Source organism: Galleria mellonella, unplaced genomic scaffold, assembly GCF_026898425.1.
Source record: "Galleria mellonella isolate WM207_F2 unplaced genomic scaffold, CSIRO_AGI_GalMel_v1 utg312, whole genome shotgun sequence".
Taxonomy (NCBI): Eukaryota; Metazoa; Arthropoda; class Insecta; order Lepidoptera; family Pyralidae; genus Galleria; species Galleria mellonella.
Window position 1 is genome coordinate 3,106,693 of NW_026442074.1, and position 25,014 is coordinate 3,131,706.

Here is a 25,014-nt window from a genome sequence, read left to right on the forward strand (position 1 = left end):
TTCCGTGATGCTTTTTTTGTGTCTGTAATTTGTTTTTAAGCTTCTATAAGGAGGAGATTCTCAGTTAGTCCTTATTTTTTGTTTGTATGTGATAATAATGTATGTAATCGATAGGGTTAACATCTATTTTATTTATTTTGAGTGAAGTTGTTTTTTTTTTAGGGATTAATTAATGTTACATATTTTTCACCACCACTGCCCTTCACACAGTTTCTGTTCTTAGCTAAAGTGTAGCTGGTAGAGTATGCCATATGGCATTAAACTCCCCACTTGTACAAAGTTTTATTTTACTGTAAAAAAAAATTCCTGGTTGTCAAAGTTCTTATGTTAGGGGGTTTTTATTATATGTTATTTATTTATTTATGACCTATCAAAAACGTTTTACAAAAAAATATGTGATGTAAAGCAGACTTAATGTTACACGACATTGTCTGCTATTTTTTTTGTATTAGAAACTGAGTTTTGAAATTTTTGCTTTATTACAAAAGGTATATCGCTGTAATATTACAGCGGACAAACATTGCCCACGTAAAAAGTAACCAGTTTAAAAACCAGACAGATTAAAATCCTGTCTCAGCCGGCGTGCTATAAAAGTGTTGTTGTGAAGAAAAATATTGGGGTGGCCTCGATGGTCTCACGCACGCAGATGCGTCGCTGGCCTTGACTCCGCGGCTGCACGCTTGCTCATTACACCGCAAGCCATAAGAGATCAGCGGTGTCATGGTAGCCATAACAAATGCTATTAACATGGAAAGGACTATAGCGACAGTTATGGAATGAGCTCCCTGTTGAGGGTTTTCCAAGAGACTACAGCTTGGGGTTCTTCGAAAGAGGAATAAAGAGGTTTCTTAAGGGTAGGCAATACACGCGTAAAGACCCTGGTATTACAGGCATTCATATTCTTTGGTAATCGCTTACTATTAAATGAGATGTATGCTTGTTTGCCACATCAGTGGTGTAAAAAAATGTCGCATTTTAGTTTGTCACTAAAAAGTGTAGATTATTTTTTGTGTCTTTAAAGAATTTTTATATTCATCGGCGTGTGTTCACAATTGAAGTCGATTTTTTTCTAGAGCAAAGTATACTTTTTTTTTTTATAAAATATAAATTATCGCTTGAATTTGAGGCAGCCGTTGCGTTTACCACAGTCGTAGTAGTATTCACGCTCGTTCTGAAGTCTTGGTATGTACATCGCCATATCAGAATGCCGTATCGTGCGTACGCGGCTATTTTTAGCCAACGAGTCCCGCGTTCCGAGTCGTGGCCGGCGTCATGCAATCACCATGCACCATGCATGCATGCGCGGGCAACGTTGAATTGCCAATAAAACGACAAAACTTATTATTGCCATATGCCGTCTCCCACTTGGGTACATTCAGATTTATGTCGCTTTTTACCCGACAGAGAGTTATAATTTAGCAGTCTATATATTTCGTTAATTTTATTTATGTAAATTTAACTATGTAATATAAAATGTAAAAGTATTTTACTTATTTAATGGCCACTTAACGACTCATTACAAGAGTATGCTCTTTTAACTATTTTTCTGGAGGTATATCTTTGAATAATGCATTTTATTTGTTGTCTCAGGCTATGAAGTAGAAATCGAAAAGAAGTAAAACACTTCTTTGTAGATCTTTTTTGCAAATAAGTAGTTGAAATAAAAGAATAAAGTTAGTGTATAACACACAAGAACAAAAATACTACATTATACATATAAGTACAGAAGCATTTTACAACACATAAAAATGAAAATATTTTAAAATTAAATCAAATTAATTTACAAGCATTTCTTTTTCATAGTTTATCTATTTATTATTTTTATTTATTTAATTTAATTCCATTTTCATCTTTCTTAAACACAAAGTATGCTGTGATTGTCTCTAAATATAGAAACAGTTTGTCCTACAATAATCCACCAGTGTATGGTATTGAAATTTTTCGCTGTATCTTATGTTGGTGATCCTATAAAAGAAATCTTAATTTACACTTTCTTTTTTATAAACACAATAGATTTACAGAATTAATAATGGCATAATGTAAAGAAATTGCATATCGTTACGAGTACTTTACCTAATCTTAATATAACGGTGTTACTCTTGTTTTGAACTGAGGCTTGGGTCAGCAATTTCATAAACTTTTTTTACATAAATACATAATGAGTGAATTGAACTGATATGAAAAGCACTGACAGTTTCAATACTCCTAAAACTAAGCTAAGAGCTATTTTGTTTCAAGTATGTTTTTTATACTTCGGACGAATTTAATAATTATATGTTTGACAAGTAATTTAATTTTATTATTATTATCTATATTATAAGTTTTTCCGATTTTTCTAATTGAACTTGTCATTACTTCATTACATTTCTTTTTTTTTTTATAAAACTGTAACTTATTTCAAACACAGTTGTATGATTAATCTTGAATAAATGAATATGAGTAAATATGTGAATTAGTGAATGTAACATAACTACTCAAATTGTTTGATTTTCAACCTAAGACACCCTGTGTTATGAAGGAGGAACCAGGCAACGAACATCTGGGAATACCTAAAATACCCAAACCCCAGCCAATTCAGAAAAGTTACTTTTTTAAATTGGCTCCACAGGCATTCGAACCTGGGACCTTATTATGTAAAACAACGAAATAGATTGTGTTCACAAAATCATACGATAGTCTAGTACGAGCTACGAGGTGAGATCAGTTATTTTCCTAGGACCGGTTCTGATAGTAACACGAGTTGTCGCCGGCGGTCTGCTAGCTTGTCTGCGGTTAGAATGACTGGCCAATTTTGTGTGTACAATACAAGGTCGTTATAAAAATAGCATGTGTAAAATTTACAATTAGCAAAGTAAAGAGCAGCGTTTTGCTTTGCAAAAAACAACGAATGGGATTGTTACAAAATAAACCGATGAACAACAATTTTGTGTCCTAAAATAGATTTTGCTTTATTGAAAGAGCTGATTAGTTGCACAAAGAAAAATGGCAGCTTTGTCACGAAATTCATGTGGGATGGAATCGTTACGTGTATTGATTGCAAAAAGAATTATTAGAAGAAAGAAAGAAATTTTATTTTTGTACAAATATACGACAACACCTACACAGGGGTTCCAAAATATATAAAACTGAAACTAAAAAAACTATTACAGCAATCTAGCAAGAATGTGTGTGTGTGTGTATGTGCGTCGCAACATTTGTTAAAAATGTTTGTTAGGATTATAACATAGTAAAAAACAAATTTGGACGAATTGAAAATACAAATGTTTAAGGAATATGCTCTTTACCATAACATTGTAGTTACTCACATTTAATTTAGCTTGTTCAAATCTAATTTGATAAGGAAGAGACTACTTCTATGAGTGGGCATCGTAAGGTAACTTTTCAATTACCTATTAACATCAGAACAAGTTCTAAAACAATATTCTTGTCAACAACTAAGTAAACAACTTAGAAACTGGATACACGTTACCAACATTATATTAATCTACCTAACTTAATACTGTGTCCCAAAAGTTTGTTAACCGCAAAATTGGACATAGATATTGATGTATCGCTATACTTATTGAGATCACACGTAACTTTATTAAATCCTTATATGGACGGACATCGATGTTCATTATTATTAGGAGTTTAAACTAAATCATTAGCTTTAAAAGAGTATTCTACAGTTTTTTCCAAAAAAAACATTCTTTGTTTTCAAAATGTATATTTTCACTGGTAGAACAGAAAATCTCCTTTACTAATTTCACAGCTGGACGTGCCGTGTTAGTATTGGTAGGCTCAAAATGTTTAGTATGAACGTATCTCTAATAGTACCTGGAAATCTAATTTAGAACCTATTGTAATATTCATAAATGTAATAATTGTACTAATATAGTAAATATATTGTCTGCCACTGTAAAATATTGTATGTGACAGTTTTTGTTTATGACCATAATACAATTAAATGAATTTTGCTTACCAGATTTTGGTGAAAAGTATTTAAATATTATGTATAATTTTTTACCACTTTTCAAACAAAATTAGGTTCTTCGTATTAAATCAGAATGTGTTTTCTTTTTTAAAAAAGACAGTTCGCCTGTTTGTTATTTCTTTTGGTGTATGTGATATATCTTCGTCAATTTTGAACTGATTTTGATAAATCCTAATGCAATATTGTCTCACAATTAATTTTGTTTTAATTATAGTTGCTGGTTCTTTTTGCAGAATCAAATCTTAAATTATCATTATATAGCTTGCATAAAGATTACTAGTCTTTAGATTGATCAATCACTCTCGCAAAGAAATGAATCACTCCTGTGACGAATTGAACATTTCAAATGGGATCAACTTGGCGAATTATCCACGAGTACAGATAGTGTTATCAATATTATCTCGCTCAAGTACATAAACAACGGTGACCTTCATGGAACTTGATAAAATGATAATATTTCTATTATTTTTGTTGGCAAATATAATTAACTAAAACACAGTTGTATGTTTACTTTATACAGTACTGTTATTATTATTTAAAAATAGACTTTGTCGAGCAGAAAAATCTGCATCATTGAGACTTCTGTGCTCGCCGTTTTTTAAGTTCGCTGCTAATTCCTGTTATTGGTAGGAATTTTAAGAAACAGCGATGTTTATTATCTCTTCCGGATTAAAGTTTTTTTTTTTTTTTAAAGGGGTTATAACCTTTGTGCATGAGTGAGCTGTAGCCACAAATTATGTGTTGTGATGTTTCTTCCTCATCGTGACAAAATCTGCAAACAGTTTTTGGGTATAAGCCTAGCCTAGACCATGTGCTTATTTAGTTTGCAGTGTTCAGTGAGAACTCTTGTTAATAGACAAATATTGTTTTTCTGAAAACTCCTTAATCAGTGTTATTGAGTGTATCCTGGCAATAAAAACCAGCTAATATTTGCTATTTTTGTGCTAAACAATACTTATTCTATTTTCCTTCTACGCAAATGTATTCTTTCGTTTTAGTGTAACCATTACAGATACAATAAATCAAAAGTTAGAAAATAACATAAATTTTGGAGAATCTTTATCTAAATAAACTAATGACTTGACTAATCAAGTCATTAGTTTTTCCTTTTATACATGGATTATCCTTTTTCTATGGTAGGTAAGCTGTATGTTTGTAGGTGACAGGCAATTACATTGTCTGTCAATTTGAAAAACTTGAAACTACTTCGACTTAGTCATATCATCCTTTAACTGTCCACTGCTGAACATAAGCTTCCCCCTTGGAGGGTTTTGCCAGTAGTTGCCACGCTTGGCAGGCGAGTTGGCAACCGCTTAACCAACTAAATTTGACTTGTTTCTATTTAATTACATTTATATGGTTTATTGCATAACTTGACCTGTTTTGACGTATCGAGATGTTATAAGTCTAAATTCTATGTTTCAGATCATAATAATCTCTCATTTCCTATAACTATTATACTTACCCAGAAATCCAAATTCCAAAACAGTATACAAAAAAGCATTTTTTATATTCTTCAGTATATTTATTTTACTATATTTTAATACTGGTTACCATTAACGATTACATATATATAATGTAAAACACGTCATAGCGTTTTATTTTCAGAGTGCAACTTAACCTTGTGCTAACTTTACAGTATGTTTCAGGAAATTTTATCGTAACTGAGGTTCAGTGACATTATGACTGTGATAATTAAATTTATACAAGTGTTGTTACATTGAATATCATTTATTTAAATACTAAATTTTTATTATCGTCGGTGTGTCTTAATAATTATTTTTACTAATGTTATAAATGTAAATGTTTGTTACCTCTTAACTCCTTAACCAATCACTGTGAAATTTCATTATATACATACTATATGGGATACAGAAGGACATAAGTTACCATTTATCTCTGTTACACGGATGAAGTCGCAGTTAGAAACTAGTTTCTCATAAACAAGGTCAAGTAAATTTTGTTCTTCATAAAACAGTGAAGCAGCTGTGAAGAAGTAGACGCCGAGATGTTTCATTTTAAATATTTGAATTTAGAATGCAGAATTCTGTGTCAACCAGTCCATTTAATTTGCTACAAGGATTTTCCTTGGCAAAGAAAAGGCAGCTCCGAATGTCGTGCTATAATAATAAGAAAAAGAATGTAGGCGAATTAAAAAACTTCGCCTTTTACAGATACATTAAAGACTAACTTCAATTGTTACAAAATTGGTAAGGTACTTGCAGACAAACCATTTCAATCATAAAAAATTGCTAATGAAATTGTATTGACATAACTTAGTATTATCATTATGGAACTAGACGATATTTGTACATGGGAGGTATTTAAGAAAAAATGATATGAAGATAGATAGATAGATACTTTTTATTGTTTCCTCCAAAAGAATATATTACAAGAAATATATATTGTAAATGTATATTCTACTTTCTATTAAATATACATATATTTAATAGAAAGTAGAATATATATATATATATATATATATATATATATATACCTAAATTTAGTATATGTTTTATCTGACACACCGTCTGAAAGTGATATGTTTCTTTGCATCTAGATGTAATGTTAACTTTTTTGTTAAAAATTCCTATTTCTCAAATCCATGCGTATGAAGTATTAGGCTTAGTACTCATATAAAAACGCAGTTGAATTCAGAACCTTTATGAAAACTGTAATCTTTATATTGATAACTAACTGGTAGACAGATATCTATCAGTCTAATCATGGAATCTGAAGGGCATGGCAATATCAAATATTAAATCTTCAAAAAATATTTTTCATACAATTGTATGTACGTGACAATATGTGTCTTCAATACGATAAAATTCACATGAGAGGCGCCAAGATGGCAGCAGTGTGATAACATATAATGTGTACGTACTATATAATTTATGGTATGTTAATAGGTATATGCAGAATGTTTTTATTGTTTATGCTTTTATAAATTATGTATATAATTTCATTACCATAAATAATGCGTTTTGTTATGGAAATCTCAGTACTAAGTACTGTTATTTTTAATTAAAAACTAATTAATTTACAAAGTAATTTATGTATTTGAGCCGTGTGGTCTCTGCGTAAAATAGGCCACCCTTTCCTTTCCTGTAGATTTCGTAAGAAGCGACTAAGCGAACTTAAAGGTTGAGAGATGAGCAGTCGCGTCCCTCTTAAAAACAAAGCCTAACAGCGGCTGCAAACCCGTCTGCTGCCAAAACCACTGTCAAAACCTGCCTTGTAGAGGAGACCTATGTTCAGCAGTGTATAGTTAACGACCGATGTGATGATTCTATGTATTTAATCTATATAGAACGACATCTATGTACCAAATATTCAAATTTGTTAATTTATCGTGTCGAATCTGTGTACGAAACACTCAACCCAGTTCAGGCGCAAACGTGATTAAGTAACATCTTTATAGTTTACAAACGTCTCATTCATGATATTAGGTTTTTAAAATTCAAAGTAAACCTTTCGGATCCCTACACAGAATTATTTACCTTGGCTAGAGTGAATATTAACCTCTTAAATAGCGCGTTTGATCTTGTCAAAGTTTAGGAAATTTTTAGATAACTCCATTAAGAATCCAACCACGGTTGTAGTAACCACTGATCCACCAATAGCAGTAAATTTGTTTTAAGTTAAATTGTTTACACAAACTTTATTACCTCTTAAAGACGCGTATAAAGGTCTTTCTCGACCTCTTCGGTGCAGTGGTAATCGCGTTCTTTTGGATCGGTAAGGTCCTAATTTCGATTATTGCACGAGATACTAGGGAATTTATTTCTTATAATTCTCTAGGTGTAGTCTAAGTTAGATCTCAGATGTTAGTTGTCCAGTATTTTATAAAACAGGGAAGGTGTAAAGTTTAAGGATTATTGGTGATCTTGTATCTTTGGCTACTTGAGAAATATTGTAATGTTGGCTTTAAATGCTATTTGAAGTAAAAAAAAATTGAAATGAGTGTCTAATTTTAAATGTCCAAATATTTTTAATTAATATATGAAATGTGTCGCTGAGTGTATATTGAGGACGGCTGTACTAATTCGTGGCATTTTTTTTTTATAATATTCGTTGAAGTCCGAGAAACGTTCTTATGAAGAGTAAAATTGGAAAAATTCCCCGGAAACGTGTAAGAAGCCCATTTTTCCTATAAAAACTGTTCCCAGCGGCCACTCCAAACATTTAGCTTTTGACAGAATGACATCTGTCGGGTCAACTAGTTTGGAATAAAGTGTAGTCTTAGAAATATATTATTACACTATATAAATATAAATACTATACACTAAATATATTATATACTAGCTTTTACTCTTGACTTTGTTCGTATGTCTATATTATACCACATTTTGTAGTGATTGGTTAAGTCGTTAAGGCGCTTATAGGTATCAACCAAATAATCACATTCACATTTATGATATCAGTAAGATTTTAGAAAGAAACCGCATAAAATAAATAAAAAAAAACCACTAAAGAATGACGTAGTATCGTCGTTTTATAATATTTCGCTGCGAAGTGCTATAGTTGGGTTAGCAACAAAATGTTAATGAACTCTCACGGTGCCGGCTGCGTCACAATAGTGTACACTAGTTGGTGAATGGTGAAATATTTTTGCAAGATATTTTCGCTGCGAATATTTTAACAAGACTTTTTTCTATTGTGTTGGCAACACTAAATTATCACAGATTACCTACTTTCATAAATTAAATAAGTGACGAAATTGAAAGTTACATAATATTATATATATAAGCCTTTCCGTGTGGTCTCGGCATAGAATGGACCACCCCTTCCTTTTCCCTGGGTGTCTTAAGACGGATTTATCGCTAGGACTAAGGGAACTTAATGATCGAGGGATGGGCAGCGACGTTCCTCTTAAAATAACATTAAAGCTTAACTGCGGTTGCCAACCTGTGTGCCAAGCGTGACAATTACTGGCAAAACTTCTTATGAGGAAGGCCTATGTTCAGCAGTGAACAATCAACGGCTGATATAATAATGTGGAATTTTGTTGGGAGTAGGACTGACTAAAAACCAGCGCTGTGCAGCTGTACACATTGCACTGGGACATTCACAGCATCAGCTGAGCCAGTTCCTTTTGCCTAATATGAGACACTGGGGGAAAGGGATTGTTAGTAATGGGGTCAAATGACCCCATTACTAGCAATATACCCCGTCAGGTCGACCTCCACGTGGGCCCCCTGGAAACCATCGTGGTTAAATTCTAGTTGAATTCGTCAGGATGGGCTAACTGACCTGCTTTCATCCTCATTAGTCATCTATCATTGGTGACCCGCCATTGTATACCTATAGCGTAGACGGGGTTACCATACCATTATCACCCATTAAAAAAAATGAGATACTCCTTATATATGTAATATTATATTTTTGTATTGTTTATTGTACTTAATTATATTTTTCTGGCAATAAATATTTTCTATTCTATTCTGTCCTAATAAATTATATACATAAGGGAGAGTAAGAAAGAGTACGGTCGTTTATGTGATAATTAAGTTTTTGCCCCGCAAATAAAATGTAATTGTCAGAAAATATGTACGGGAGTAAATTGGCATATCCCCAAGGCGGCTGGCCATTAAATAGGACACTAAATATTATTTTTGCCCGAGCAACAGAATTGTTAGTTTGAGATAGTCTGATATTTTTTATGGGTAAAAATGGAATGGTCACCCCGCCTGTGCTATCGGTATACACTGGTGGGGCACCAGTGAGGGATGATAGGTGAGAATGAAATGGCAGGTCAGTCCATCGTGACGAATTCAACAATAATAAATCACGACGGTTTCCAGGGGTAACCGCGAGAAAGTCGACCTGACAGGGCATATTACTGGCAATGGGGCTGTTATACCCCATTACTAACATTCTCCCCCCCCCCCTATCCCGGTACTGATAATTTACGCCGCATACGTTTTCTCTTTATTGATTACTCCACGTCAGTTTGAGATGTCTTTTAACGATATATGCGCCTTTTATGTTACATTATATTTTATTCCAACTAATTTTAACGTAAGCTTTTTTTTTTACAGGTAAGTAGCTACTTCATTTATAAATACGATGTTTGTGACTGAAAATTGGCTACATTCTGCACAGCCAAGGTAAGTTTTAGAATTACTCTAATTATGTACGGTGAAATGTTAATTCCTCCATAGTATCTCATGTGTTGCTACTCTTTAGGTCATATTGTCTCTTTTGTATCGGTGATCTTACCTTTTAGCCCGAAATACAGTCACTTATTGCTGTAATAGATTCTTACCTATTGTAGTGTTCCATAGTCTAAACCAGTGATTCTCAACTTTTTTCTTATTGCGGCACATATTTAACGATTTCAAAATTTGGCGGCACACAAAGAAATAGATAAAAATTATTTACTTACTACAACACACTGCATAAGTAGTTTATGACAAAAATTTTAAATATTTGCAATATTTGGCGGCACACTTTTAAAATTTGGCGGCACACAAAAGTGCCGCGGCACAGTGGTTGAGAATCACTGGTCTAAACTATAATTCCTTATACTGCAGTAAAACAAAATTCGAATATGCGAAATAAATTTTAATTTAATTCGCTATATTTATTTATTCATTAATACTTTTTTTTATACAACTTAGAAAGGCAAACAAGCTGACGGTCCACCTGATGGAAAGCGGTAACCGTCGCCTTTAGACATGAGCAGTACTATGGACATAACAGAGAATACTGTTTCGCCCATGATACCCCCCATGCGTTGCCATTCCTGAGGATTCAGATGTTATTCCTCTGTACCCTGTAAATTCACGCCATATCCCACCCTTCAAATCGAAACACAGCCATGCAAACACAGCTGCTTCACGGTTGAAACACGAATGGGACAGAGGTACCCAAGCAATCGACTTTTGTACAAAGTCTCCCTCTGGTACTTCATTCATTCATTCATTATTAGTAGTCGTTGCTACTTCCTGTTATTGGTAGGAATTTTAAGATGTTCTTAGTAGCGACGTTTTTTTTGTCACTTCAGGATATAAAGTGTGTTTTACAATTTTTATCGTTTATGCATGAATTGTCGGCTGTCATAAGTTATGTGCTGTGGCATATCTTCCTTATCGTTACAGAATCTTCAAATGGTTACAAATGGTAGGTACGTAGTATTTGCCTTTATTCATATCAGCTATGAATTATTTATAAATAAATTTATTTTAATGAAATTACGCAATTCTGTGTATTGACCGCGCCGCACGTCATTCGGTGACTGTCAATTACATACTTCCTCAATTGAATCATTCATTGTAAAGCGGCTGTCAAAAGCAAACTCTCCATTCGATTAAGTTTTTCTTTCTACACCCAATGATGGGTAAAACGCTATATATATAACATTCAATATTGTTAAGTTTATAATTGTACGTATATTTATCCAAATAAATGATTTATTGATTTATACGTTACAAGAATACTACGCCTTTACAATCGTTTTCGTAATCGATAGGGTTTTCTCTCGTTTTGTTCTTGACCTTGAACTTGAACCCATATTAATTTTGTGGCGATTGAAGTTGACGTTTTCCTCTCCGCAACAAACAAGTGCTCGTTGCGAAATCGATTATACATACACGATTCCAGGTTCTAAATTCAAATATTTTCATTAAAAAAAATACAAATATTTTTTTGAATTTAGAATCTACAATACCATTTGTGTGTGTGTGTATGCGTGCGAGCGTGCGTGTGTGTGCGTGCGTGTACTTGCAAACTTAATGTTGGTAGCATTCTTTACCAGTCAGCATTTGCAATGAACAGTTAGATCAGGAACGTGGTACTTCATTATTAGGATAGGTAATAATAATGTATATAGCATAGGTAATAAATATGTAAGTTGATGGTTGAAATTGCGTGTTTTCGCGTAGCTAAATGTACACCTATTTGTTGGTTTTCCGTTCATCCGAGATCGATACGACGCTGGTCCAGACTGCCCTTGTTCCCCCAGTTCAAGGTCGCCGCCATTTTATCCATTTACACGGCAACATTGCGACGCGATTGCGCCCGTGAAAGCCCCGTCAGAGTTTGTTATAAATTACGATGGTGATTCGTGACATCACAAGTCGCGTCCGTTCAATTTATACAAGGGAGACGGTTACAGACAACATCGGTTATTGGCCTAACAGGCTCGGAGAAACACGCGCGTAACATTTCGGTTTCAAACTAGTATAACTGTTTATGTCCTTAGAATAAAGATAGTATTGCTTTCTTCATTTATGAAATTTAATTTTGTTACTTATATTAGATGCAAGAGTATTTAAAGAACTAATTTATTAACTAAATAACAATTTTACATGATTAAAACACTGAATTAGATGATCTAGTCCTTAACTCAATTATAATTTTATATACTTATCTCAAACATTACGACAAGAACAAGTGTTCATTTCACGGTTCAATCAATGAATGCCCTAAAGCTCCAAAACAAAGGAGCTATTACGAGCACTAGTTTCACACGGGACGTAATTAATATAAACAAACGAATGATAACCACTACGTAGAAGGAATACTACGTGTCATTGTTTCTGTAGTTTAAACATCTCGCCATAATCGGAGCCCAACTTAGGGACCCGACAACAGGGTTGTCGTTGTTTCTTGTTTTACTATCGGCACGCGGTATTTCGATTGCCAACACCAATCACTATTAATATCGAATAGACAAGAATATAGGCTACTTTTTATCCCGGTAAGCTAGTACTGAATAACAGAAAACCGATGGAAAATAAAGGATCTCGTATGGGAAGCACGTAGAGGCAAATGCAGTGTAGCACCAAGCAGCATTTTTTGAACTTTAATATGCCAATTTTTTTAATAGGAGTCCTTCATCTCACCATTTGCGTTTGGACCATGTTTAATCTGTAACTAGCTTTTATCCACTACTTCGTTCGCGAAATTATGATACGATATGTGTAATTTGTATCTATATATTAGTTCAATAACGAATATATTAAAAGTTTGTTATTCAAAAAATAATATTGGTTAAGTGACCTTTAATATATTTGAAAATAGATATCTGACTGTTATGGACGACATCAAAATGGGTGGTGGCCTTTTTTCCGTCGTCAATATCTAGAGGTACCCAGTATATAGATATCTGATCGGTATCCATATTACCCATCTATTATCATACGCTTTCCATCAGGTGGGTTTGTTTGCCATTCTGAGTATCGTAAAAAAATATTGAATGAGTTTCTGAGTAGGCTGAGAGATCGGCTATCACTGACTTTCTTTTAATCTTACTATTGCTTACTATCAAAGATGATCAGCCGGAGGCGTTCTCTCAATTGTTATGGTGAACGTAACGACTTACAATATTTTTTTCGTCGCTGCCATGTAATGGAGTGATAAAATGCGTACTTAAGCTTAACTATGTGGATAATACGCAATAATTGTAAAGTTAACACCGTTTCCAAAAGAAACGAACTTCCCAATTCGTCTGATTCTAACCTATGTAGTTGTATGTTTTATTATATTGTTATTTTGTGAGAGATATAAATAAATAAATTTAGTAAATTTATTATTTTATTCAGGCACTGCGCTGCATGATTACGTTTAATTATAAACTGATTTTCAGGATTTTTTTGCTATCAATAGATTTTACTCCTCGCGTTGGTTCAATTTTATGACATTTGAGGCTGCTGTTTTTTTTTTTTTTTTTTTTGGGGAGCAAAAATTGCCTATTGCTAACCAAATATTTTACTAACTTACTAATATAATAAAATTGTAACCGAACGCTGTCTGTATATAGGAGATATTTAAGAAAACTTTACATGAGTATCTATCTAAAGAAGCAGTAGAAACTCTAAATTTTATGTTAAGAATTTTTGTCCGTTTGTCTGTATGTTTGTTCCATCACGTTAAAACTACTGCTCTAAATTTAATGCGATATTTACAGCTGTGTTCCTAAAGGTGTAATTTGAAAACAGGTGTCTGTTTTATTTTAATATGCCATCTAAAAGTGGTTATGTGTTCAAAATTCACGCGTAAGAAATTGGGGCCAAAAGCTAGTGTATATGTGTAAATGCATAATATTTATCAATCTGTCTGCTTCTATAATATAACTTAAAAAAATGTGAACCAACGAATAAATAACGCGACCAAAAGATAGTTTGCTGATGTTCAATAGTAGCTACAAGTGTATATACTGTTAAGTGTATAATTATAGCATGTGGGGGGAAAGGGATTGTTAGCAATGGAGACTGAGAATCCCATTGCTAGCAATATACCCAACCAGGTCGACCTCCTCGCGGGTCTCCTGGAAACTATCATGGTTAATTCCTGATGAATTCATCATGATGGGCTAACTGGCTTGTTTTCATTCTCATCTATCACCCTTCACTGGTGCTCCGCCAGCTTATCCCATTAGCGCAAGCGGAGTTACTGTTACCATACCATTTTTACTCCATCAAAAAAAAAAATAGCGTGTTAACTGACAATAGTAGATACTGTTAACAATGAAGTAGTTGAAACTTATTACTAATAATCCCTTCCTCTATAATCATTAATAGCATTAAGCAGCAAAGGACTATTTTCCATCAAAAAAGAAGTCAAACTATATAAATATAAAACAACTCAAATGATTAATACATTAAAACTACAACTTAACAAAATATATGTGACGTCGATACGTAAAATACAGTTAAATGTATCAAAAAGGACTTCCTCATTATTGATGTGTATTAAAAATGTGACGTGTTTGATGGAATAGGCAGTAACCTTGTCGAGACCTTGAAGGGAAGCCTCTCAACTTCGCCACCCGTGTTGGACGCTCTAAGACGCGAATTGAGGTAGGTTGCGTTCGTGTAATTTGTACAAATGATGCCAATGCGTCCACATGACAAACGTTGAGACTTTTCGTGTATCACCATACAACGCCTTATCCCTTAAAATCTATTTTATGTGTAATATATGGGTGTAGTAAGTATGTACTGGGTATTTAAATGATATTATAGCCCCAAAATATTTTGCCATTTATATACTATATATTTTTGTTGACGAACTGTAGCTTTATAAAAAGATATATTGCAAATTATACAATGGCAATAATAGTATAATATAATAATAAATAATAATATTATAAATAAATGTCAAAAATTTAAATAATATTTAACTAACTAACAGTACTTAATATCTATGTAATTATAAATGTAAGTATGTCTAATTAAAATAGAACGTAATGAAAAATTAACCGATCTTTGTTGAAATTGTATGCAGAAATCAAATTTTTTATTTCTTTATACGGGTTAATCTCCGAACCTGTTGGTCCGAAATTTTGCATGGTGGTACCTTACACCCCCAGTCAACATTTTACATACTTTTAAATACGCAAAATTAAAGAGTTCTCGTGGGATAGTTAAAAACCTATAGTAACTTATACAGCTTAGTACACAACCTACTTAAGTAAAGTCATTTTGACCTCAGGCAAAGAGTGAGAACGAGATGCCATTTGTTAATTTTTGTTTAATATTCCCAGACATACTAAATAGCTAGGTAGGTACATACATCGATACATACTAAACAGGAATAACAAATACCACGCGGACAAAGTCGAGGGACGTCAGCTAGTTAATAATTTTTATAAATAAATAAAATAATTTCTCACTTTGAAATACAGTGACAAAACATTGTAACAATTAAAACAGGTTTGTAGGACGTTTTTGTTTTTATGAATAATATATAATTCAACGAAACGTAACAACGCACAGTAAATATTCAACTGCAGTAGACGTTATGTATTATAATTTCAAATACAACAAATGAAAATGGTTACGTTCTAAATAGGCATGGGGAATATCAGTACCACGTCCCACATCTACAAATTGGGTTCCTTTAGACATTTATTGCGGAAAAAATATCATCTCCCATTTCGATACCATCTATACTAGTCCAATATCTATATCTATTTCGACCGAGTTCTTAATTATCAGAGGGAGACTTTGTATAAAAGTCGTTTGCTTGGACACCTCTGTCCCATTGTTTCTACCGTGAAGCACTTGTGTTTGCATGGCTGTGTTTCGGTTTGAAGGGCATATGACATAGGGATATGGCAGTGAATTTACAGGGTACAGAGGAATAACACTTGAGTCCTCAGGAATGGCAACGCATGAGGGGTATCATGGGCGAAACAGTATACTCCGTTATGCCCATGGTACTGCTCAGACTTTCCATCAGGTGTTCCCTCAGTTTGTATGCCATTTGAATTGCATAAAAAAAAAATCGATATTTTTTATTGGATAACCGATATTTAATATATGTGTTATTATAGGTCAATATATAGATATTATCATAATCATCTCAGCCAAAATCCGACCCCTGCTGAGTATAGACCAAATATTTAAGATATTTTAACTACAATATATACATATTGCCATATATTACCCTCGCCTAGATCTAAGTAAAAAGTTAATTAACTTATATACAGCAACATATTTTTGATATGTATTACTTGTTGATATCAGTAGAGTGTCCTTTTTCAATTATTTGTTTGTTTACATTTCAAATAAACACTATTGAAACTGGCTGCAGCTGTCGATGTTTTTGAACCTTCATGAGCAGACAAACATAATACGTCATCGTACAAACATTTAGATCCGTTGCCTGTGGTGTCACTGCAAGTAAACACCAATTCCGCCCTTGGCCCATACGCGTACGTGACGTACCACACGCATTTTCTATACCGTCAGCCGTCTCTCTCCCACTCTTGTTTATTTGGGTCAAACAGCTGACTAGAATATTCCATATGTTGTGTAACAATTACAATGCGAGTCGTGGTCGTCTGTGGATTTGATATGAATAAGTGTTGTCATAATGGATATACCAAAACGAAATCTAGTTATTCGAGTGAATGAACTGCTTGCCCCAAAAGCATAGTTGAAAAAAGCGTTACTCATCATCGTTGTGTTGTTTTTTTCTATTTATTTCGGATCACCAATCCTTACTATTGTTATAAATTAATGCGTTAATATTGTTTGCCATTCGAAGTTGCTTAAAAAGATCTTGAAAGTGGATTTGTTTGTAGATAGCAAATTTGGCCAGACATCCATGATTTACATATGCAAAGTATTTGAGATTGACAAGTGCATAGGCTTTTTTTATCAGTCAATCGACGGTTAACAGGTTAAAACTAATGTCAAAATAATTTTCACTTCAAAATGAAGAAGGTTCTCGATTCGGTTGAATTTTTTTTTATGTTTGTTACCTCATAACTCGGTTAGTTGTAAATCGATTCGGAAAATTATTTTTTTTTTATATGAAAGTTTATATACAGTTACACATTGTGCCCGTAGAAATTTTATCAAAATCGGTTCAATTGTTTAGTTTTTAAATCAAAATAATTGGTATTGTCACATAGTATTCCTTTTTATGGAACACAATTATTGAATCTTTCATATTAAATTACGTTTAATAGTTTCGGCTTTGTATTAACGTTAGTGATGTACCGGATATTCGTATTCCTATCCGGGGATATCCGAGAGAGAGAAAAGATCTAATCTCTGTATTCTTTACATTTTGGAGGATTTAGAATGGATTTACATTATTAAATTTAATTACGTATACAAAATTTCACATGTAGAATTTTATAAGGTACTAATGTTTCTATTCAAATTGTTGTTTTTAAAACTTGTGTTCATTTTTAAACGATTTCTATGAATTTTATAAACTTACTATGTTTATCGTTTCCATCGTAAAATCGTAAGTCGTACGACGTCATACGTTCCCTGAAAAAGACTTCCGGCCGGATTAACTCGAAAAAATTGTCGGAAATAACAAACATGAGTCCATAATCTTGTTATATAATTTGTTAAAATCACATATTGGCCACATTTACGTTGCAAAAATGAAATATTGAAATGTTTATTGTAGGAAGTTTAAGTTACTAATATACTAATTAAAATATTTAAAATGGCAAAAAAATAGAGATCCGTATCTGTATCCGTATTTGCGGAACTAATAATCCGTAATCATATCCGTATCATCAAATATACATGTTTACTAGGGATGGGAAATATGTAGCAATTATAAATATGTAGCAATATTTTAGTTACAATATTTATATACTGGTCCAAAAACGAATATGTTAAATGAGTGTTATCCAAAAAATAATATTGGAAACCAGACTTCTAACATATTCGAAAATATTTTATTTTATATATTCAATAGTATGGGCGATCTCGGAATGGGTGATGACCTTTTTTCGCCATTAATGTTCAGAGGGATCCAATACGTAGATATTGGATTGGTATCCATATTATTCATGCCTAATTTTTACCAATACGGTGCATCACTAATATATTCAATTCATTTAATCCTGTATATTAAAAAAAAAAAAAATACAGATGGTAGACTTATTAACACTGTGACGGTATTTTTTGTTTTTGATGGGTGAAAATGGTATGGTAACCTCACCTGCACTAATGGGATACCCTGGCGGAGCGCCAGTGAAGGATGATAGATGAGAATGAAAACAGGCCAGTTAGCCTATCATGATGAATTCATCAGGAATTAACCATGATAGTTTCCAGGGGGAACCGCGAGGAGGTTGACCTGGTTGGGTATATTGCTAGCAATGGGATTCTCAGTCTCCATTACTAACAATCCCTTTCCCCCCACTGTGACGATATTACCTACAAGTAAAAGTTATCACTATCCATCAGTCAGCTTTTTTGTCAATGTCAATAGTATAAAAGAGTTGGATCTGACAGCATGTTCTCAAACCAGTGAATTTTTTTAAAGCGACTTGTAAAATTACGTTCTAGATTCGTTTGTATTCGATTTTGTTTTTTTTTTTTATCACAATCGATGGAATGTGATCCCGTATTGGTTCATTAATAATTTTGTCACGATTGATTGGTTGTTGGTTACTTTTTGCGGAACATCTACTTTCTAATTCTTTAAATAATTGCATTCCATACATATTTGTAGTGACTTCCAAGTAGTGTTATTTTTGTGACTATGTTATGCGATAACGCCGCTTCTGAACAGATTTTCACATTTTTTTTTTACAATCGATAAGGTATAGGTTTAGTGTTTTTTTTTTTAAATTTATTGGAGCAAAGAATAATATAATGTTTTATGATAACAATTTTACATGTACATTAATTAATTGTACCACCAAAAACGTTTACTACAGATTTTACTACCAGTCGTTAACTGTCCACTACTGAACATAGGCCTCTTGGGGGTTTTGCCAGTAATTGCCACGCTTGACAGAAGGGTTGGCAACTATAGTTAGGCTTTGGTGATGTTTTACATGGGACACTGCTGCCCATCCCTCGACCATTAGTTTCCTTGATCGCCTCTTACGACACCAACGGAAAAGGAGGGGGTGGCCCATTGTTCATTTTACATCATTCATTCATGACAACATGGCAAATTACTATATAAACATGCAAATTTGACAACAATTGGCATATACATTTTATTTATCAGACATTAGGTAATATAACAATTATGTTATTGGCTGTTAATTACTATACAAAATAAGGACGTATTTAATTTACAAATTATATGTTTTGGCCCCATTTAAATTTTGTGACTGTTTGTCTTATTTTGTGGAGCAAAAAACTGTTATGTACAATAAATGTCGTTTATTGGTGCGTTCATAATTGAAGTTACTTCTTTTATGCGAAGTATATATAATATTATACTTGTTATATTTCCAACAAAGTAAAATTTTTACTATGTTTAAATAGATTAAGACTTTAATTGTTCCCTTTAAAATAGACAGTGTAATATAGATACCGATTCTATATCTACTCGTATATATTGGGCTCCTCTGGACGTTGATGGCGGAAGAGGTCATCACCCATTTTGATATCACCCACATCGGTCGGATATCCATTTTCGATTATATTAAAATCTGTTATTCAATATTATTTTTTGGATAATACACTTTTAACATACTCGTTATTAGATCAGTATATAAATATTGTAACTAAATACATAGATATTGCTATATATTACCCACCCCTACTTCAAAATATTACAGAAAGTTACCAAAACACTTAAAAAATCAAGAAACGATTACACTGAGAAAACAATGGGCGGCCAAAAATGTATTACTTGTGTTCGAATTATGTTACGTTTTGTATTTTTTTCTGTAGTATTCGTTAAAATGTATTAGTACCTAGTTGTTATAATGATGATTGAATTTAGCTGCCACTGGTCTTGTAAGAAGTATAAGTGATTCAACTTGTATCTCATCAAACAATGCTTTTATGCAAAACGCCCCGTGAGACTGGGAATGTGCGCGCAAATTGACAATTACACATTAAATACCATGTTGAACCTCTTATTTCTTCATCACAAGTGTTAAATTCCAACTAAAGTAGCAATCTGGACTTTGTTATGGTCTAATTAGGTATACAGTGATATCCGTTTAGTGACTATTTGTGTGGGAAATTGGAAAGTTAATGGACACTTCCTATGCGATTATTCAAGAAAGTCAGCAATTACATATTAATTTAGATGTCCCGTTAATTAAATCATTAAGCTTGACTATGATTTAAAGAGCTATTCCTACAGATCTGTGCTATGGTGTAAATATATTTGAACATATTTTTAATGCTTTAAGCATCAAGCAAGTAGTTTTCTACCTACTTAAGAATTTTCAAATACAGGCAGCATTTGGAAATTCTTAAGTAGGTATAAAACTGCCAACTGCACGATCCAATGGGATTCGAACCAAAAAAGTCAATAAAAATAAATATTGTTATAAAAAAATAATAACGCTGTGTGGTCCCGCCATAGAATATGCCATTCCTTACTTTCCTGTGGGTGTCGTAAAAAGCTACTAAGGGAACATAATGGTTGAGGGATGGGCAGCAGCGTCTCTCTAAGAACATCACCAAAACCTAACTACTTGCCATGCGTGGTAAATACTGGTAAAACCCCCCAGTAAGGGGAGACCTATATTCAGCAGTGAACCGTTAACAGCGGATATGATGATGACGATGATGATGAAAATAAAAAATAAGTAATAATAATATATAACGTGATCACATACAACGTGCTATCTGAGTGCACTACGGTAATTTTTTTTTTGTATTTACTTGTTTACATGGTATACTTTATGGTAATTCGTTATAGAAAACGTATCAAAACATTGTAACTATCTTATCTTACATTGTTACCACTAAATTAATGGGGGGAGAGATTGTTAGTAATGCGGACTACCAGCTCCATCGCTAGCAGGTCGACTTCCACGTGGTCCTGGAAATCATCTTGTTGAATTTCAGGTGTATTCATCGCAATGGGCTAACTGAGCTGCCCTTTCATCTCACCTATCATCCCTCACTAGTGCCCCGCCAACGTGTACCGTTAGCGCAGGCGGGGTTACCATTCGATTATCATCCATTAAAAGGATCCTTTATGAATATAAATATCTAAAACTTTTGTCACTGCTTAACTACGGTAGGTGTAAGTAATTTCTATTAAAATTTAATATTTTTTGTTGAATCTTGTTTATACTGTGTTGCCTATCAAACGGCGTCGAGAGTTCTCTTATTAATTTCACATTTTGATAATATATAGATAAATACTACAATAATATCACATCAAAACATCCGCTTTACTATTGATGTTTGAAGCCAATAAACATCAGTAATTGAGTTGTTTAAAAACTAATTATAAACTCAAATGTCATTCAAACGGTTTGACCGTGAAAAATTTTTCCAAAACCCACATTTCCTGTCGCTATACTCGTGCGTTACGGTGTCCTTTGTACGATTCGTTGACGAGTCATCAATTTTCCGATTTGCCGATTGTTTACGGAAGCGCGGTAGGAAGTGAGTGGCAGTACCAAAGGTAGACGAGGCGATGCAGCATTGCAGCTGGTACGTTAGTCATCGCTGTTTATATACGTGATTATTTTAAACGACTTTGTTTTGAAACGGACGTGGAGATGTCATCACAAAAATAACCTTACACACGTTCTCGTTGTGATTGTCCTCGTTGCAGCGGTAGAAATGGTAACAGCATCTCTCTAATAAAATCACATCGTTTTTCGTACTCAAAACTCAAAGTTATTAGTTCTTTTCTTTTGATGGGTGAAAATGGTATGGTAGCCCCGCCTGCGCTAACGGGATACGCTGGCGGAGCACCAGTGAAGGGTGATAGATGAGAATGAAAACAGGCCAGTTAGCCCATCATGATGAATTTATCAAGAATTAACCATTATAGTTTCCAGGGGAACCGCGAGGAGGTCAACCTGGTTGGGTCTGGGTATGTTGCTAGCAATGTCAGTCTCCATTACTAACAATCCCTTTCCCCCAAAGTTATTTGTTAGCCCGATTATTTCCCTACTTTTTGATCCTTAACTTTATCTGCGTCATATAACTTATAACCTGTATCGAGAGGGGGGAGAAGGGATTGTTAGTAATGGAGATTAGTAGCCCCATTGCTAGCAATATACCCTGTCAGGTCGACCTCCTCGTGGTTCCCCCTGGAAACCATCGTGATTGATTTATTGTTAGATTCGTCACGATGGGCTAACTAACCTGCTTCATCTTTACCTATCATCCCTCACTGGTGCCCCGCCGGTGTATACCGATAGCGCAGGCGGGGTTGCCATTCCATTATCACCCATAAAAAAAAAACCTGTATCGAGAGGTAAAGAGCAGAGGAATCACTGGTAAAAGTGTAAAGTATCTAATTGTAATCGTAGCTAATTGTACAAGAATTAACCGGGAGTGTTTCCAGGAGGAACCGCGTGCAGGTCGACCTAATAGGGTATAATTTATAGCAATGAAGCTGTTGATGATGATGATGAGACGGTAACTGTCCACTACTGAACATAGGTCTCCCCTTTGGGAGGTTTTGCTAGTAGTTGCCACACTTGCTAGGCGGATTGGTAACCTCAATTAGGCTAATGAAGCTGTTAGAACCCTATTACTATCCCTTTCCCTACCTACTTAGTGATCTGAACAGATTTCAATGAAATTTTGTACACAGTGTGCATTACGCACCTTTTTAGTTTCCTTTTTAATTATATTAAAAAAAAAAGTTAATTTGAAGTCATTGCCATATTTTGTTTGTTTCTCCCTACTTCGTCTCTTTTTTGCTTTGTATATATTTTTTTTTATATTACCTTCCTAAAAACACCGTGTTTCCATATCAGCGCACAGAACTTTCTCGCCCATCCAGAGGGGCCAAGTTCTGAATTAACAGATACGTATATTTCTATTAACGTAGACGAAGTTGCGGGATATAGCTGATAGTATTATGTGTAGTACATTACATTAGCGTCTAGCGTCTCTCAGGCCCCTATCGATTTTACTGGCCTATTTCTAGTTTACGTAGCCTAGACTTGTTTGGGCGGAGGCATAATGTTGGAACAACTAGCTAGTTTAATGGAAACATGTCACGGAATAGTGCGTAGCGTACTAACTACGATGTCTACAAGGTGTGTTTGACAATTGATAAAGTAAAATGGCCAATAGAATAGCAGTTAACGGTTCAAAACATACTTTTAACATAATAGGGTCCTGATATTTAAGAATATTTAATGTATGCATTTGACATTGCATACGAGTTTATTAAGTCCGAATAAAATTTGGTAAATATTTTGTTTACTTCACTAGTTACAAAATTATTATGGGATCAACGTAAAAAAAGTACCGGTTCAGAATTGGCAAAGATATTGTGTTACAAACACACAAAATATTACCGCCGAAATGAGTTCTCCTCCTCTCTCTGGAACTGAACATAGATATAAAATCTAAAATATGAATGTTTTCAGCCTCGTGTGGGGTTATTTTGAGACTTGTATATTTCGAACGTAGGTAAACTGACATAAAAACCGCTTTTTTCAACTGACTTCAAAAAGGAGTTTCTAAATTCGGTTTTTTTTTATGTTTGTTATCTCATAATTCTGTTATTTATAAAAAGGTTTAGATTTTTTTTATCTGAAAGGAAATACTTTTCAATGGTTCGATATATAATTTTTATCAAAATCGGTTTTAGTCGTTTAATTTTAAAATATCAGTTCTAAACCCATTTGGGAAATACTTTTTTTATCTGAAAGGATATATTTACTGTTTGGTCCCATAGATATTTTGTCAAAATCGGTTTAACAGTTTAATTTTTAGACCAAAGTAACTGACTTTGCCACAACTGATGTCGGTATGTTGTGCGACACAGTCTTTTATTGGTTAACTGATATTTATATGTCATATATACAGATTTGTTTATTTATAGAACTATTTTATAACAAAAACATTTAAAGAATAAGCACAGAGATTACACAGTTTATTTTTAAAGGGAGTTTATTTATAAATTGCACTAAGTACAGTCTTATACTCTTATAAAGGAATTTTCTCCAATTTATTTTTATGCACCTAAGAGGAATTGAGGAATGGCGGAAATAGTGATAAAAAAAATTACGCATGTAACTTGTATTTTTATATATATATATACATAAGACATAAGAGTATAATTTACTGAATCTTCCACCGTGAAGCAGTTGTGTTTGCACAACTGTGTTTCAGTTTGAAGGGCGGGATATGGCAGTGAATTTACAGGGTACAGAGGAATAACATGCTATGTAAATGTAAAGACTTGGACACTTTCAAAAATGACATTAAGGATATATTAAATAAAATAATAACATGGTTAACAAAAAATAATTTAAAAATTAATTTACTTAAAACAAAAATAATTCATTAAAGTACTTGACCGTCACTGGAAGCTTTATACATTGAGAGAGCATTTCCGTTTCCGTCGTTAGCCAGTCCTAATTTATTATTATTATACCGGAATTTCCGGCTCAGTGGCGACACCTGGCGGGGATGCACGATTTTTACTTTTGTAAAAATGTGCTTCCTATCGTCATTGGCGTTTCGTTTTTCGTCGAAGTAACTTGTCTGCAGCAACACTGTTTCTGCAGTGGTACTCAGTAAATAAGTATAAAGTGATTTAATTATCCTTAAGAAACACTGTAAGTACCTTTTATTTTATTATATCGTGATCGTTATTTATAAACGATTTTTCGTTCGGATTACGATATTGCATTACTTTTAGCCAGT

The 25,014-nt window shown here is 33.6% G+C and overlaps 1 protein-coding gene across 2 annotated transcripts in view; it reads left to right on the plus strand.

Moving 5' to 3' along the window:
• The window catches only part of LOC113515241 (myotubularin-related protein 3), a 116,863-nt gene that overhangs the window by 22,258 nt on the left and 69,591 nt on the right, over window positions 1-25,014 (plus strand). The window lies entirely within an intron of this gene.